This window comes from Ochotona princeps, chromosome 28 (genome assembly GCF_030435755.1).
Source record: "Ochotona princeps isolate mOchPri1 chromosome 28, mOchPri1.hap1, whole genome shotgun sequence".
Lineage (NCBI taxonomy): Eukaryota > Metazoa > Chordata > Mammalia > Lagomorpha > Ochotonidae > Ochotona > Ochotona princeps.
In genome coordinates this window covers 21,816,579-21,830,465 of record NC_080859.1, presented here as the reverse complement: position 1 = coordinate 21,830,465, position 13,887 = coordinate 21,816,579, and positions in this window count along the sequence as shown.

The following is a 13,887-nucleotide window of genomic DNA, read 5'->3' as shown; positions in this document are numbered from 1 at the left end:
TTTTGGCTCTCAGCTTCGGATCAGCTCACCTCTAGCCATTGCAGCTGTTTGGAGAATGAACCAGTGAATGGGTTACTTCTGTAGTTTTTTTATTTTAAAAAAAAATCTTTTTAAAAAAGTTGGTGAGACAGGTGTTTGGCGCAGTGCCCCTTGGGATGCCTCTGTCCCATATTTGAGTGTCTGGTTTGAGTACTACCTTTCCCACTACTGGATTTTAGCTTACAACTAATGAATGTCCTTGAGGGGCACAGGATGGCTTGAATATTGGGGTCCCTGCCACCCACATGGGAGACCCAAATGGGGCTCTGGGCTCCTGCTGTCACCCTGGGCCAGCAGGTGGAGCATGGCGTGAACCAGTGGCTGGAAGATCTGTTTCTCTGTCATTCTGCCTTTCAAATAAATAGATTCCAAGAACCAAACCATTGGAGACAAAACATCAGTTTTTAAAAGACAAAAAAAAAAAAAAAGATACAACGAGAACATCAAGCCTCACATAAAATACACTTAGAAAGAATCAAAGGAAGAAACTGGGGGAGAGAAGTGCAAATTATGGATGTTGAGACTTCTGCATCTCTGTAAGAAAGAAAGAGAGGACAGGAAAAGGAAGGAAACGAGGCCAGTTGTGTGTCTGGGTTGGGCTGGGGCGTCTGGGAAGCCCTGGCAGACCACGCACCCTGCGCCCCTTGGGTTTTTCCTTCGGCGTTGTCTGTCTCCCTGCTCCCACTGCCTGTGTCAGGCTCCGGGAGCTCAGAGGCTCAGCACAGCACTTGTTGCTCTCAGGCCAGCCGTAAGAAGGCTTCAGGAGGAAATCTCTGTATAGTGAGTCAGGGACTTTTTCCTTCCGTCTTAGATTCTGCTCAAACTCTCCATCTGAGCAGCCCCTAGGGAAAGAGCGAAGCTTACATGGGGCTCTAGGGCCAGACCCAGAATTTGCAGCATGCCTTTTACCAATTTCATGAGCCATACCTTGATCTTATGTCTCCAAGTGTAAAGAGAAATCTAGCATGCCTGTGCACCCAGGAGGGGGAAGGCAATCAGATTGTACAAACAGCGTAGGCGCTCTGTCACATAGTCTACCTTCCTGTGTTGTGATCCTATTCCTTCTTATCAGTGTATTCCCGACCAGTGATCTCCTTGTGTAGAAAAAATTATCCCTATTTAAAAATATATCTGATTTTTTTTTTCCTCTTCTTTCTAGGAAAGTGACAGTGTTGAAGGAAAAGAGCCCGATGAGCAAATGATTGCTTGTAATAATTGAAAAGGCAGCATCTCTGGCATCCAGTGTTTTGATCTGTCAGAAATGTTTGTCGCTTCAAGTAACAGCAACCGAAATTAAAAATGATTTAAACCAAGAGACAGACCTGTCCGTAGCCTCGGTCTGCGGGTACCTTTGCTCGTGTTAGCCGGAACGTGGGGTTCCCCTGGCCTTTGCAGTGTGGCTGCTGCTCTGAAGCCTGTCTCTGCCCTTGCACCACTGGGACAAGGGGCAGTGCCTGCGTGTCTGGGCTTTTTGTCGGCAGAGTAAATGGAGAGGAGTTGAGAACAGCTGAGGTGAGCCAGCCGACAGTTCTCACAGGATCTGGTAACAGGCATTTTGCCAACCAAATCTTTGCAGCCAGCCAACCTTTTAGTGCCTTTTAATAGTGTAAACTCCACGATGCCGTGGGACAGACTTGAAGTTAGTGAAGGTAATCATTAGGAGTAGTAAATGAACAAAACCTTTCCAGAAAATGATTTGATTCCAAAGCCTTATTGATTTTTTTAGCTTATGTATCATGTAAGGTAGCAGTTCATAAGCTTGGGAAATTTATAACAAAATGTACATTTGTGGCCATGTGGCACAATTTTAAAGGGTTGACTAAATGAGTTGACAACCTCCATTGAGTGAAATACTACGTGGCTACTAATAGTAGCCAGGAAGCTCAATGACTCGTCACTGAAGTATTGCTGGAGCTGGCGTAGTGGATTAGGCTGCCACCTGTGATGCCAGCATCCCCTAAGCGTGCCAGTGCTAACCCCAGCCACTCCCCTTGCGATCCAGCTCCCTGCCCCTGGAAAAGCAGCAGTACATGGCCCCTGCATCCGTGTGGGAGACGCATAAGAAGTGGCAGGCTCCTGGCTTCAGATCCGCCCAGCTCCAGCCTTTGCAGATGGAAGACACACTCCCACTCCCTCTCTCTTTTCCTCTCTCTTCCCTTCCTACCAAATTTTTTTTAACATGTATTCATTTTTATTGGAAAATCATATATACAGAGAGGAGGAGAGACAGAGAGGAAGATCTTCCATCCAATGGTTCACTCCCCAATTGACTGCAACAGCCAGAGCTGAGCCGTTTCCAAGCCAGGAGCCAGAAGCCTTCTCCAGGTCTCCCACGCGGGTTAAGGGTCCCAAAGCTTTGGGCCGTCCTCGACTGCTTTCCCAGGCCACAGGCAGGGAGCTGGATGGGAAGTGGAGCTGCCGGGATTAGAACCCGCACCCATATGGGATCCCAGTGTGTGCAAGACGAGGACTGTAGTGCCTGTCCCACAAATTTTTTAAAAGAAAGGAATATCACCGCAATAGTTACAATAAAACGATGCACATTGACCTAAACAGTGACCCAAGATGTCAGCTCAGAAGTCCCTGCTTTGATCATTGCCTCATGCTCCCATTTGGTCCTGCCAGGTTAGGTGGTGTGCCATTTGTCAGAGTGTGGATGCAGATAGCCTATTTGCCTCCATGTGTGTCTAAGTGAAATCCCATGGCTTATTTTGTCTAAGTGCAAACCAAGAGTACCTTTTGGCAAGACTACATTTTGTCCAGGTTATTCACTTCAGAGAAGCGTGTTCCAGGCTGGGACGGAGGGCGGCTTTGGACAGAACTAAGAACCTTGTTAGAGTTAGGAACCTGCAGATTGTCACCTCCATGGTCAGTGACAGCCGTGCCACTGAGCCTGTTGAGAACCGTCGTGCCTGAAGCACAGTACGCCTGCAGTGAAAGCTGCTTGACTTGGGTTTCCACCCTCTGTTCGTGAAATATTTCCCATTGATTAGAACATGTGTTAAGTGAGTTTCAGACTCCTCAGAGTGTGAAAGGTGTATTTTGAGGGCGTCTTTATACAAACAAGTGTCAGGTTGACATTGGACCAGAGCCCTTCAGCTGGCTCCGCCGAGGACGGGTGGCTCTAAGCTGCTTCTGACTGTCCTGCTCACACCACGTCCTTGGATCTCTGTTTATGTCAGTCAACAGTCACACAGCTCCCCGGGGGAGAGTGCCAGCGCCAAGTACCCGCTCGGGAAGGGGTTCAGTGAGGACTGCCAATGTACCATTTGCTTGCACAGTGGCTGCACAGGACATATTCTGCCCGCCTGTGTTTTCAGCAGTTAGGAGACTGGGAAGGCCAGCTTGTTTTCTTTGAAAATAGTTATAAACTGACTCCTCAGCAAGTTGTATAAAATACATAAGATGTGGAGAGTGGCTCATCAACCCTGCGTGGGCTCCCACTGGGAGTGGGAGACAAGACTCACCTCCTGGAATCTGGGCAAGAAATGCATGGGAATGCTTCCGTATTTTCAAGTTCAGTAATTAACTGGCAGGAGGAACGTTGCCTATCAAACTTTGCGAGCATGCATAGCTTACATGGATTTAATACATTTTCCAGATATTATCTACTTTGCTATGAAAGTCCTGGAAATGTCAACTTTGTTTGTTTGATCATGTGAAAAATTATGAAGAGCTGTGTGTCACCTAGAATTGCTTAGTGCAGTCAAGGGGCCCTACGGCCAGCTGCCTCCCAACTGCTGTCCCCAAGGCTGGCTTCTCGAAGGAAGCCGTGTCCAGTGTCCCTTTGAAGGGGCTGGCCTGTATTCAGCAGGACTGACTCCCCCAGATAAGCCCTCCCCCTTTGGTAGAAGGCTCTGTGGGTCATAGGCACTGCAGGTTCCCACCGAGATTCCCACCTGGGAGATCCTGACACGCTGTGTCTCCATGACAAGGCAGGGTTTCCACAGTGCCCTTGTTATCTGAACTATAGACTCAGGCCCTCGTTGTGATCCCTTCCCGTTGCAAGAAATGCCACTTCCTCATCCCGGACCTCAGGTGACACAGCACTGGTGTCTGACTATACCCTTGTGGTTCTAGAAACGTGAGCTTGTTTGCGCTCGTCTGAGAGCGCAGGCCTCAGCCATGGCGGCTGGCTGTGATAGAAGGGCATCTTGTGAATGTGAGCTGTTGACTTAGCCAAGTGGCTGTTTGGCGAAGAAACGTAGCAGAGCTTACCTTTGGTCATGCTGGCTGTGGTTGGGCAGAGCTGGCGAAGAGCTCTGAGCACTGTGCCAGTCACCGGGTTATGTCATCCCAGTTTGGATTTGTGGATAGCTCTGCTCCCATGTGTGTTTCAGTCTTTTATTTTAAAGCCTTTTTTTTTTTTTTTAACTGCAAAGTCAGATATACAGAGAGGAAGAAAGACACAGAGAAAGATCTTCCATCTGCTGATTCACTCCCCAAGTGGCCATAACAGCTAGTGCTGAGCCAATCTGCAGCCAGGAGCCAGGAGCTCCTCCGGGTCTCCCATGAAGGTGCAGGGTCCCAAAGCTTTGGGCCGTCCTCGACTGCTTTCCCAGGCCACAAGCAGGGAGCTGGACGGGAAGCGGGGCTGCCGGGATTAGAACCGGCCCCCATATGGGGTCCCGGCGCATTCAAGGCAAGGACTTTAGCCACTAGGCTATTGCACTGCCCCCCCCTTTTTTGTGATACAGTTCCATAGGCTCTGGGATTTCCTGTCCCCCTCCCCAAGTCCTCTCCCCCTCCTTATTGAATTTCCCCTCTAGTATTACAGTGGGTGGTCTTTCATGAACAGTCATAAGTCCATCATTCCATCGTTGAAATGTTTCCCAAGACTATTGATGGGCAACGTTCAACAGCATCCACATTGAGAGCCAGCATTGTGGCATAGCAGGTGAAGCTGCCAGCTACTCTGCTGGTGTCCCATATGGACACCAGTTCACATCCCAGCTGTTCTACTTTCAGTCCAAAGCAGAAGATGGCTCAAGTATTTGGTCCCCTGCCACCCATGTGAGCGACCTGGGTGAAGCTGGTTCCTGGTTTCGACCTGGCTCCGGGCTGCCTGTCGCAGTGATCTGAGGAGTGAAGCAGAGGACTGACGGTCTCTGTCTCTGTCTCTCCGTCCATCCCACCTCCCACCCCTGCCTTCCTGATCTCTTCCTCTCTCTGTAAGTAGTAAATAAGTAAGTTGTTTTAAAAGTCTATAATCACCGTCTGGTGCTGAAGGTTTTTGCGGCATTGTCCTGACCTGTTCAGCTAGATTCTCTCTCTGCCCCTGGCCTCTTGGAATCCTTTAGGCTAAGGCATCCCGATTAGATTCCAGAGCATCTCTGGAGCGCTGTGGCTCCCTGCTCTACCTGGAATTCCACCCTTCTCCCCATCCATTGCATGCAGAGTCCAATGCACCGAGATGCTTTTTATAAAAACAGTGCCTCCAATTCAGAATAACTCTCCCATAAAAAAGTGTTCCAAGAGAGTCAGTGTTGGGGCAGAGAGGGTTAAGCCACCTCTTGGGGTGCCAGGATCCCAATTGGAACATTGGTTCAAGTTCTGCTGCTCTGCTTCCAATCCAGCTGCCTGTTCCTGCACCTGGAAGGGCAGCGGATAATGCCACAGTGCTTGGGCTCCTGCACCCATGTGGGATGCCTGGTCAAGTTCCTGGCTCTTGTCCTCAGCCCGGCCCAGACCTGGTTGTTGAGGGCATTTGAGGAGAGAACCAATAGATGGGGGAGCACATTCTATCTCACGTGGATGAAAACAAACACACATTAAAAATGTTTTTCAAAGCAGTGACAAAGCAAAGAAGCTAAGAAGGAGACACGTGGAGGCAGTACACCAGGCAGGTGGAAATGGGGCTGATATAAAAGCCAGGAATCCAGGATGAGGGTGCAGCGATACCTCTACAAACAAGAACACGAGGGAAACAAGCAGGATTCTGAGAGAGCTGCTGCTTCAAAGCCCCGCCCACTGGCCCCTGTGACTTCCTCGGGTAGACCCCCTGGCTTCTGTTTGTATCCACTTCCACCAAGATCAGCAGATCCTGTCGGTCCACCACTTCTCTTGCATTCTTAGCTCTGCATAGAGGGTCTCCTGGGGCTTTAGTTTCTATCTCTCGTCTCCTTCCCCCAGCAAGTATTTATTAAGGGTCCACAAGAGCCAGTATGGCGGGCCCGGCGGCGTGGCCTAGCAGCTAAAGTCCTCCTCGCCTTGAAAGCCCCGGGATCCCATATGGGCGCCGCTTCTAATCCCGGCAGCTCCACTTCCCATCCAGCTCCCTGCTTGTGGCCTGGGAAAGCAGTTGAGGACGGCCCAATGCATTGGGACACTGCACCCGCGTGGGAGACCTGGAAGAGGTTCCTGGTTCCCGGCTTCGGAGCGGCGTGCATCGGCCCGTTGCGGCTCACTTGGGGAGTGAAACATCGGATGGAAGATCTTCCTCTCTGTCTCTCCTCCTCTCTGTATATCTGGCTTTCCAATAATAATAAAATCTTAAAAAAAAAAAAAAAAAAAGAGCCAGTATGGCACAGGAGGTGTGGAGGCTTTACTGCTTTGTCATGGGAAGTCCCTCCCTCTCCCGCCTTGTTTATCACCTGCCTGAGAGTTTCAGGTGGTTCTGACTTGGGCCTCCAGCAGGAGTGTGGAGGTCCCTAGGAAACGAATGCACCCCAAGGGAAGGGGACCTAGAATGCTGAGCCGACTTCAAGGTCAGGGCAAAGTCACCATTCAAGGAGAAGCAGGGTCAATGTAGGATGGGGCTAAGATGTGATGCTTTAGAAACTGAGTACTTGAGAGCCAACCCTGGACCCCATGCCAGGGACCCTACAGCTGCAGTATGCTTGGCCACACTTCATTGTTACTTATCCTCACTGGACAGCCAGACTGGTCCAATCCCAGGAGCCAACTGGGAGCAGAATGGCTTGCTGGATTTTGGAAGCAGCTGCTGATAGACTTGGGCAGAACATTGCTTTCGTAGCCTTGTTTGTGTGGCTGAAGTGTGGCCGAGAGCAGCCAACTGCAGTTTCACAAAAAGCTGGTGTATGCAGATCTCGGCTGAGCCTGAGTTGGGGCTTTCCCCAGCAGCACTCGGCTCCGTAACGGGGGTGAAGGCAGTCCTGCTGGATGGGCATGAGGGACAGACACAGGCTTGGGAATTCAGGGGATCAGAAGGGCGTGTGTGCACTGAGAGGCTGTGGAGTGTAGCACACAGAAGGAGGGAGTGAGGAGAGCCATGTGCCACATGCAGGAAGCAGGCCTCCATGGTTGGATGAGCAGGAGGGAGGGCTCCACGGCAGGAGGAGCGGTTTTGGGGGATGGCCAACCCGAAGTGAACCAGCGGGAGGGTCAGCGACGGCCTCTGGGACAGGGAGGACCTGGGGATGAGACGAAAAGCATGGTAGGTGTACGTGAAAGGCCTGCGTGGCAAGACGGCAGGATCCCGAGTGGGAAAGACCGGTTGCCAAAAGTTGAGCCGAAAGAAGGTGTGACGCTGGGAGGGCAGTGGGTGACAGATGCATGGTTTAGGTAACAAGCGGGAGGGGGAGGGGATCAGTAAATGGGGAGTGTCCTTGATGGGAGCTGGGGCCGCCAGCTTTTCTGGAAACAGCAAGGGGCCTTGGTGGGAGGTGGGGGGTGTTCATTAGATTAGGAGGCCAATGGAGGGCAAAGACCGTTGGCAGCAGGTGCACTCTCCCCTGAATGACTGAGCAATGGCCCTTGCCAGCTCCCAGGTGGGCTGAAGAAGGGTGCTGGGCGGAGCCCACAGCCCACCTGGGAGGGGCTGCCCCTCCAGCACTGCCATTTACTGGAGGAGGAGCAGGCGCTTCTGCTGGGCACGTGTCCAGTGGGATTGCACTCAGAACGTGCAACACATGGATGCGTTTTTAAAAATGATTATTTATTTATTTGAAAGGCAGAGTGACAGAGAAGTAAAGACACAGGCAGTGAGAGAAAAATCTTCCATCTGCTGGTTCACTTCCCAAATGGCCAAGCTGAAGCCAGGAGTCAGGGGCTTTGTCTAGGTCTCCCATGTGGGTGCAAGGGGCCCAAGCACTAACGCCATCTTCCACTGTTTTCCTAGCCACATTAGCAGGGAGCTGGTTCTGAAGTGGAGCAGCTGGGACTGGAACAGACATCCCTGTGGAGTACCAGCACTAAAGGTGGCAGTTTAACCCTGTGTGTCACAATGTTACCCGTCCCCAACCCCGCGCTCCACAAGCCCGTGGCCTCGCTGTGAATGCATTTTTTTATGTCTCTGCAAATGCGCACACACAGTGGTCTTCACGCAGGCATTAGCTATTATTATGGAGGAGAAAATATTTCACCTGGAATTATACCTAGACACAAATACACAGCAGATCTTTCTCTCCATCCTGACTCAATCCTTTCAAAGCAATTCTAGGAGGTAGGTTAGAAGGAAAAAGCGTTACAAAGCAGTTCTCCTTTTTACTTCTTTCTGAGTCTACGCTGCCTGGAGCCCCAACTTCACGTGCATTCTGTGGCTTCCACAAAAAGCCCTTTTGTTAGAATCTGGGCCACTCAGAGGATGGCTGGCGGCCACCGGCCTCATCCGATGCCCAGTTCAGATTCCCATTGCTTCATTTTGTAGGTCAGAAGCTGCTCCGGGAGAAGCCCAAGGCTCAGGTGTGTGACGGTGCGCAGAGGGTCAGCCCCATCCCGGGGGACCCTGCTTGCTGTACCCCTGAGTGCAGTGCCATGTTCCCCAGGCTACTCAAGTGGCTCCCCGCTCCTAGGGCCCTGGGTCAGGCCACACAGGGAGCCAGCTCCAAGGGTCTCAAACCAGTTTCACACATGCACCCAAGGGAAGTGTGTGGATAATGGCAGCCTTCTGCCCTGCCTTGCGTTTTCCCAATGGGTGTTTTCTTCCTTCTAAGCACTTATTTCCATGTTTGTTGGCCCTAGCCCTGATCTAGGAGCACGGTGAGATCTTTTGACCAGGAAATGAGAAGCCAGGACCTAGAACTTAGCAATGGAGCGGGAGATGCGCCAGAACCCTGAACTCTGATCTCCTGCTGGCCGGACCATGGCCCTTCCCCCGCCACTGCTGCGGTTGGCGGCAGCTTCTAGAAGCTGCGCCGGTTGCAGGTACCAATAGCGGCAAGGTCAAACCCCAGAGCAGGCATGTGGCCCGGCAGGTTTCTGGGATCGGGCGTGGGCGGCGGCACACCTGTGAGGACTCCTCACACCACAGGGAGTGTGGCTGCAGGGAGGGCCCCAGCTGAGCTGGCAGGAATGCCAAGCCGGGCAGCAGAAGCCAACAGGAGCGCTGCTGTTCTCAGTGACCACAGGGAACTCAGCCTGGCGCCGCCCCCGGGGCTGTCCCCAAGCATTCCTGAGGTCATCCTTCCTGGGGACGCTGGGGAGATGAAGTGGGAAGCTGGAGAGCTCAGAGAGAAACGCATTTGTTCAAATTGCATGTCTGTGGCAGCCGCGTGCCAGACCTGTACTCATCAAACAGTTGATTCTCTCCCCAACCCCTCCTCACCCCTGTCTGAGACGATGGCTCTCGCATTCCACAACCCTGCCTTGGGGCTGAGCTGTTATCAGCTAAGCCTGCACCTTCCCAGGCCATAAAATGACTCTGCAGAAGCCTGGCCTTTGACCCCAGAAATTCATGGGAGGACTCTGGCCACACCCTCAGCTTGAACTTGGCAAGCCGGTCAACTCTCACCCTCCTCCCAGCCACAACTCTGTGTGTCTCACCTAGGGATTGGGAAGACGCATAAAACCAGAACACTTTGTGGGGTTGATGCAGCTGGCTGGGGTCTGGGTAAGGTCAGAGGAGTCCTTGAAATCCTGGGAAGAATTATTGAAGCATGGATTCAGGAAGGAGCCTGGGAAAGCAGATGCCTGCAGGGGAGATGGGTGTCTCAGGAATTGAAAGGGGGAGAATTTTAAAAAAAGATTTATTTATTTTTATTGTAAAGTTAGATATAAAGAGAGGAAGATCTTCCGTCTGTTGATTCACTCCCCAAGTGACCACAATAGCCGGAGCAGTGCCAATCCGAAGCCAGGAGTCAGGAGCTCTTCAGGGTCTCCCACGTGGATGCAGGGTCCCAAGGCCTTGGGCCGTCCTCGACTGCTTTCCCAGGCCACAGGCAGGGAGCTGGATGGGAAGCAGGGCTGCTGGGATCAGAACTGGTGCCCATATGGGATCCTGGTGCGTGTGAGGTGAGGACTTTAGCCGCTAGGCTACTGTGCTGGACCCAAAAGGGGAGATTTTATGCTCTGGGTGCTGAGGTTCATTCTGGAGAAAGGGAGATGGAGTTTTTACGAGAAAAGAGAATTAGAGGTTGGTAGCTTTGACTGACAGTCTTCGGTAATCTCACGAGTTCTGAATAAATGGGGCCGCTGAACTCTACCAGGCCCAGCCACTCTACTTGCACTTTCTCCTCGGGTTTGTCCTGTCCTGGGGATGAGCAGGTGGCCTGCCTCGTGCGATGAAGCCTAGGTGTCCCTGAGGCCACAGCTCCGAGGACCAGAGCAACTGAAATCTGTGAGCCAGCTGAGCAAGGCTCACCCACTCCAACTGTGTGGACCAACTTCTGTCCACCTCACAATGGGTGACCCCAGTCAGCCTGCTGCTTTGCGTGTCCTTGGGACCAAGTTTCCAGGCAGGTGTAACCACACACAGACACACACAAACACACACACCAGCTCTTCCAAATCAGGGGCCCTGGCTTCTGGGTTTTGCAATCACGGTTACTGACTACGCACAGGCAAGGATCCTTTCCAGCGTTCCTGGGCTAGCATATCCACTGCCTGCTCCATGGCTCTGCTCAGGTATGTCAGGCTCCCCTTAGCTTCTCTCTCTCACTTGTCCTGCCTCTAGTCTTGCCCAATATGGCTCATGACCGGAGAACCATTCCTCCACTCACTCAGGCTGTAAACCTTGGCATCCACCCACCATGCTATCCACTGACTCTGCCTTCCAAATCCTTCCAAGCGCTGGAGCAGGGTCTGCAGACACCTGCTTCCCGCTACCAGCTTCTTCTGCTGGGTCTGCTTCTCTTTGCCCTTCCTCCTCCCGGGGCTCTTGTCACAGCAGCCACCAGCTGCCTTTGCTTTTAGTTTTTAATAGATGTATTTATTTTTATTTGAAAGGAATATTTACAGAGAGAAGGGAAGACAGAGAGAGAAAGATCTTCCATCTCCTGGTTTACTCCCCAGATCACTACAACAAGTAGGGCTGCGTCAGATGAAGCCAGGAGTTATGAGTTTCTTCTGGGTCTGCCACGTCAGTGCAGGGGCCCAAACACTTGAGCCATCCTCTGCTGCTTTCCCAGGCGCATCAGCAGGGAGCTGGAGCAGAAGGGGAACAACCAAGATTCAAACCAGCATTCTTATGGGAGGCTGGCACTACAGGCAGAGGATTAGCATGCTCTGCTACTGTGCCAGCCCCCATCAATTGCTTTATTTCTTTGAATATCTATCTATCTATCTATTATTGGAAATTCAAATTTACAGAGAGAAAGAGACACAGAGAGAAAGATCTCCCAACCATTTGCTCAGTTCCCAAGTGGTTACAACAGCCAGAACTGAGCCAATTTGAAGCCAGGAGCCAGGAGCTCCTTCTGGATCTGCTATGTGGGTTCAGGGTCTCCAGACTTTGGGCTGTCCTCGACTGCTTTCCCACGGCACAGGCAGGGAGCTGAATGGAGATCAGGGCTGCCGGGATTAAAAGTGGCACCCATATGGAATTCCGGCATGTACAAGGCAAGGACTTTAGCTACTACGCCACCATGCCAGGGTCCATCAGTTGCTTTTTAAAAAATAATTCAGACTTCAGCTATAGGTAGCTGCCTAGGCTGCCTTGTACCTAGCAAGTGTTACCCTGCTGGGAGAAAAGCAGCCAGGAGCTGACAGGCATTCTGAATCTATTGTTTTTCTTTTTATTTTAAAATATTTATTTTTATTGCAAAGTCTAATATACAGAGGAGGAGACACAGAGGAAGATCTTCCATCCGATGATTCATTCCCCAACTGACTGCAACGGCCGGTGCTGTGCCAATCCGAAGCAGGATCCAGGAACCTCCTCCAGGCCTCCCAGGTGGTTGCAGGATTCCAAGGCTTTGGGCTGTCCTCGACTGCTTTCCCAGGCCACAAGCAGGGAGCTGAATGGGAAGTGGAGCTGCCAGGATTAGAACTGGCGCCTGTATGGGATCCCTGCGCGTTCAAGGTGAGGACTTTAGCCGCTAGACCACGGCACCAGGCCCCAATTCTATTTTTTTTTTAAGAGGGTGGACCATCCACCACCCCACTTCACCCTCATCAGCACCACCATGCAGTGTGGTGAGGCTGTTCATTGCTAAGGCTGTGCATTGCTAGGGGCTGGGGACTGGAGTGGGTTGGAATGGAGGCCACTGAGGGCTTATTTGACATGTATGAAATGATTTCTTGGGGCTTCCATGGACCAGGACATGGCACCACAGTGACCGAGGAAGCTAAGACAGCATGGACCTGGAGTGTCTCCCTGGTCAGGCCTCAACACCTGCAGATGTGCACAAGACCCAGGGCTGCAGACAGAGCAGACCAGGCCAGGCCACAGCACCCAACAATATGCTCAGACACTGGGGGGTATGTGCAAGAGCTGGGGCTTGGGGCAGGCTGAGTTGGGCTGGGCTGGGCTGGGCTAGGCTGTGAAAGCCAGGGCTGGGGGTGGAACTGACCAAGCAGCTGCACTTACTGGCACATGTATTGGCTGCTGCAGGGAGCAGACTGAACCCAACCCTGCACTAGCTGGTGCACATGACAACAAGGTCTGAGGACCTCCTAGGTGAGGTTTCTTGGGGGGATCCCAAACTAGACTGCTGAGTTCAATCCCTGACCTCAAGAAAAATAGCATAGGCCCATGGTCTGACCTTGGAGCACATTGTTGCAAGACCATGCCACCTCAGTGGCTGACTCACATGCAAGAACAGAGAACATATCCAGATATACAGGGAAGAGACGACAGCCAGCTCATCTAAGTCAAGAAAGACTTCAAGTACCTCATCAAAGACAAAAAAAAACAGGTTGGACAACACTCCAGGCCAGGCTCTCCAACAAACAACTAGGTCTGTGGGCACTCTGAGGTAGACATGGACAGCCAACAGGACTTAGGATTTCTGCCATCCGCTATAGCAAAGCCGACAACCTCTCAGAAAGTCAAGACCACTCAAGGAACACCCTCGGAACATTCTTCCCTATGGTAGGGCCTCAGATGTGACATTTAGTGGCCATCTTCATCCCTGGGGGCTTGTGTGGTGTGACAGCAAGGAGCCGTACACTTGCTCCAGCTTCCTCACCTCCACCCCAACACACAGGGAAAACTGAATCATTTGTCTCACCCATCTTCCCTCCCCAACCTGGATCCTCTCCACCCTAACCAAAGGCCCACATGGGTCTGCAGTCGCCTCGCCTTTGTGATAAATATGAAAATAAAATTAAAAATTTAAAACACCAAATCAGATCATATCACACGCAGCTCCCAAACCATCCAGAGGCATCTCGCCATGTCAGAGGATGAGCGCTGTCCCGCCTGGTGCACTTGGCTGCGCACGGGCCTTTCTAAGCTCTGCTCCTCCTCTACCCCTTGGTCCTTTGCTCTGGTCACGGGACCTCTTGCTCCTCTCTGAGTGAGCAAATTCACAGCCTTCTGCCTCCGGCCCTGGGCAGCTGCTGTTACTTTTTCTTTTTTAGTAATTTATTATTTTTAAAAATGATTACATGGTTGATCAGGGTAGGAAGGATCAAATTTAAGGGAAAACTGGGTGAATTCATTGCTTCCAAGTTTGGTATTTCTTCTTGTTGTTCCTGGAGGAAGGGGAGAAACAAAGGGAAATACCA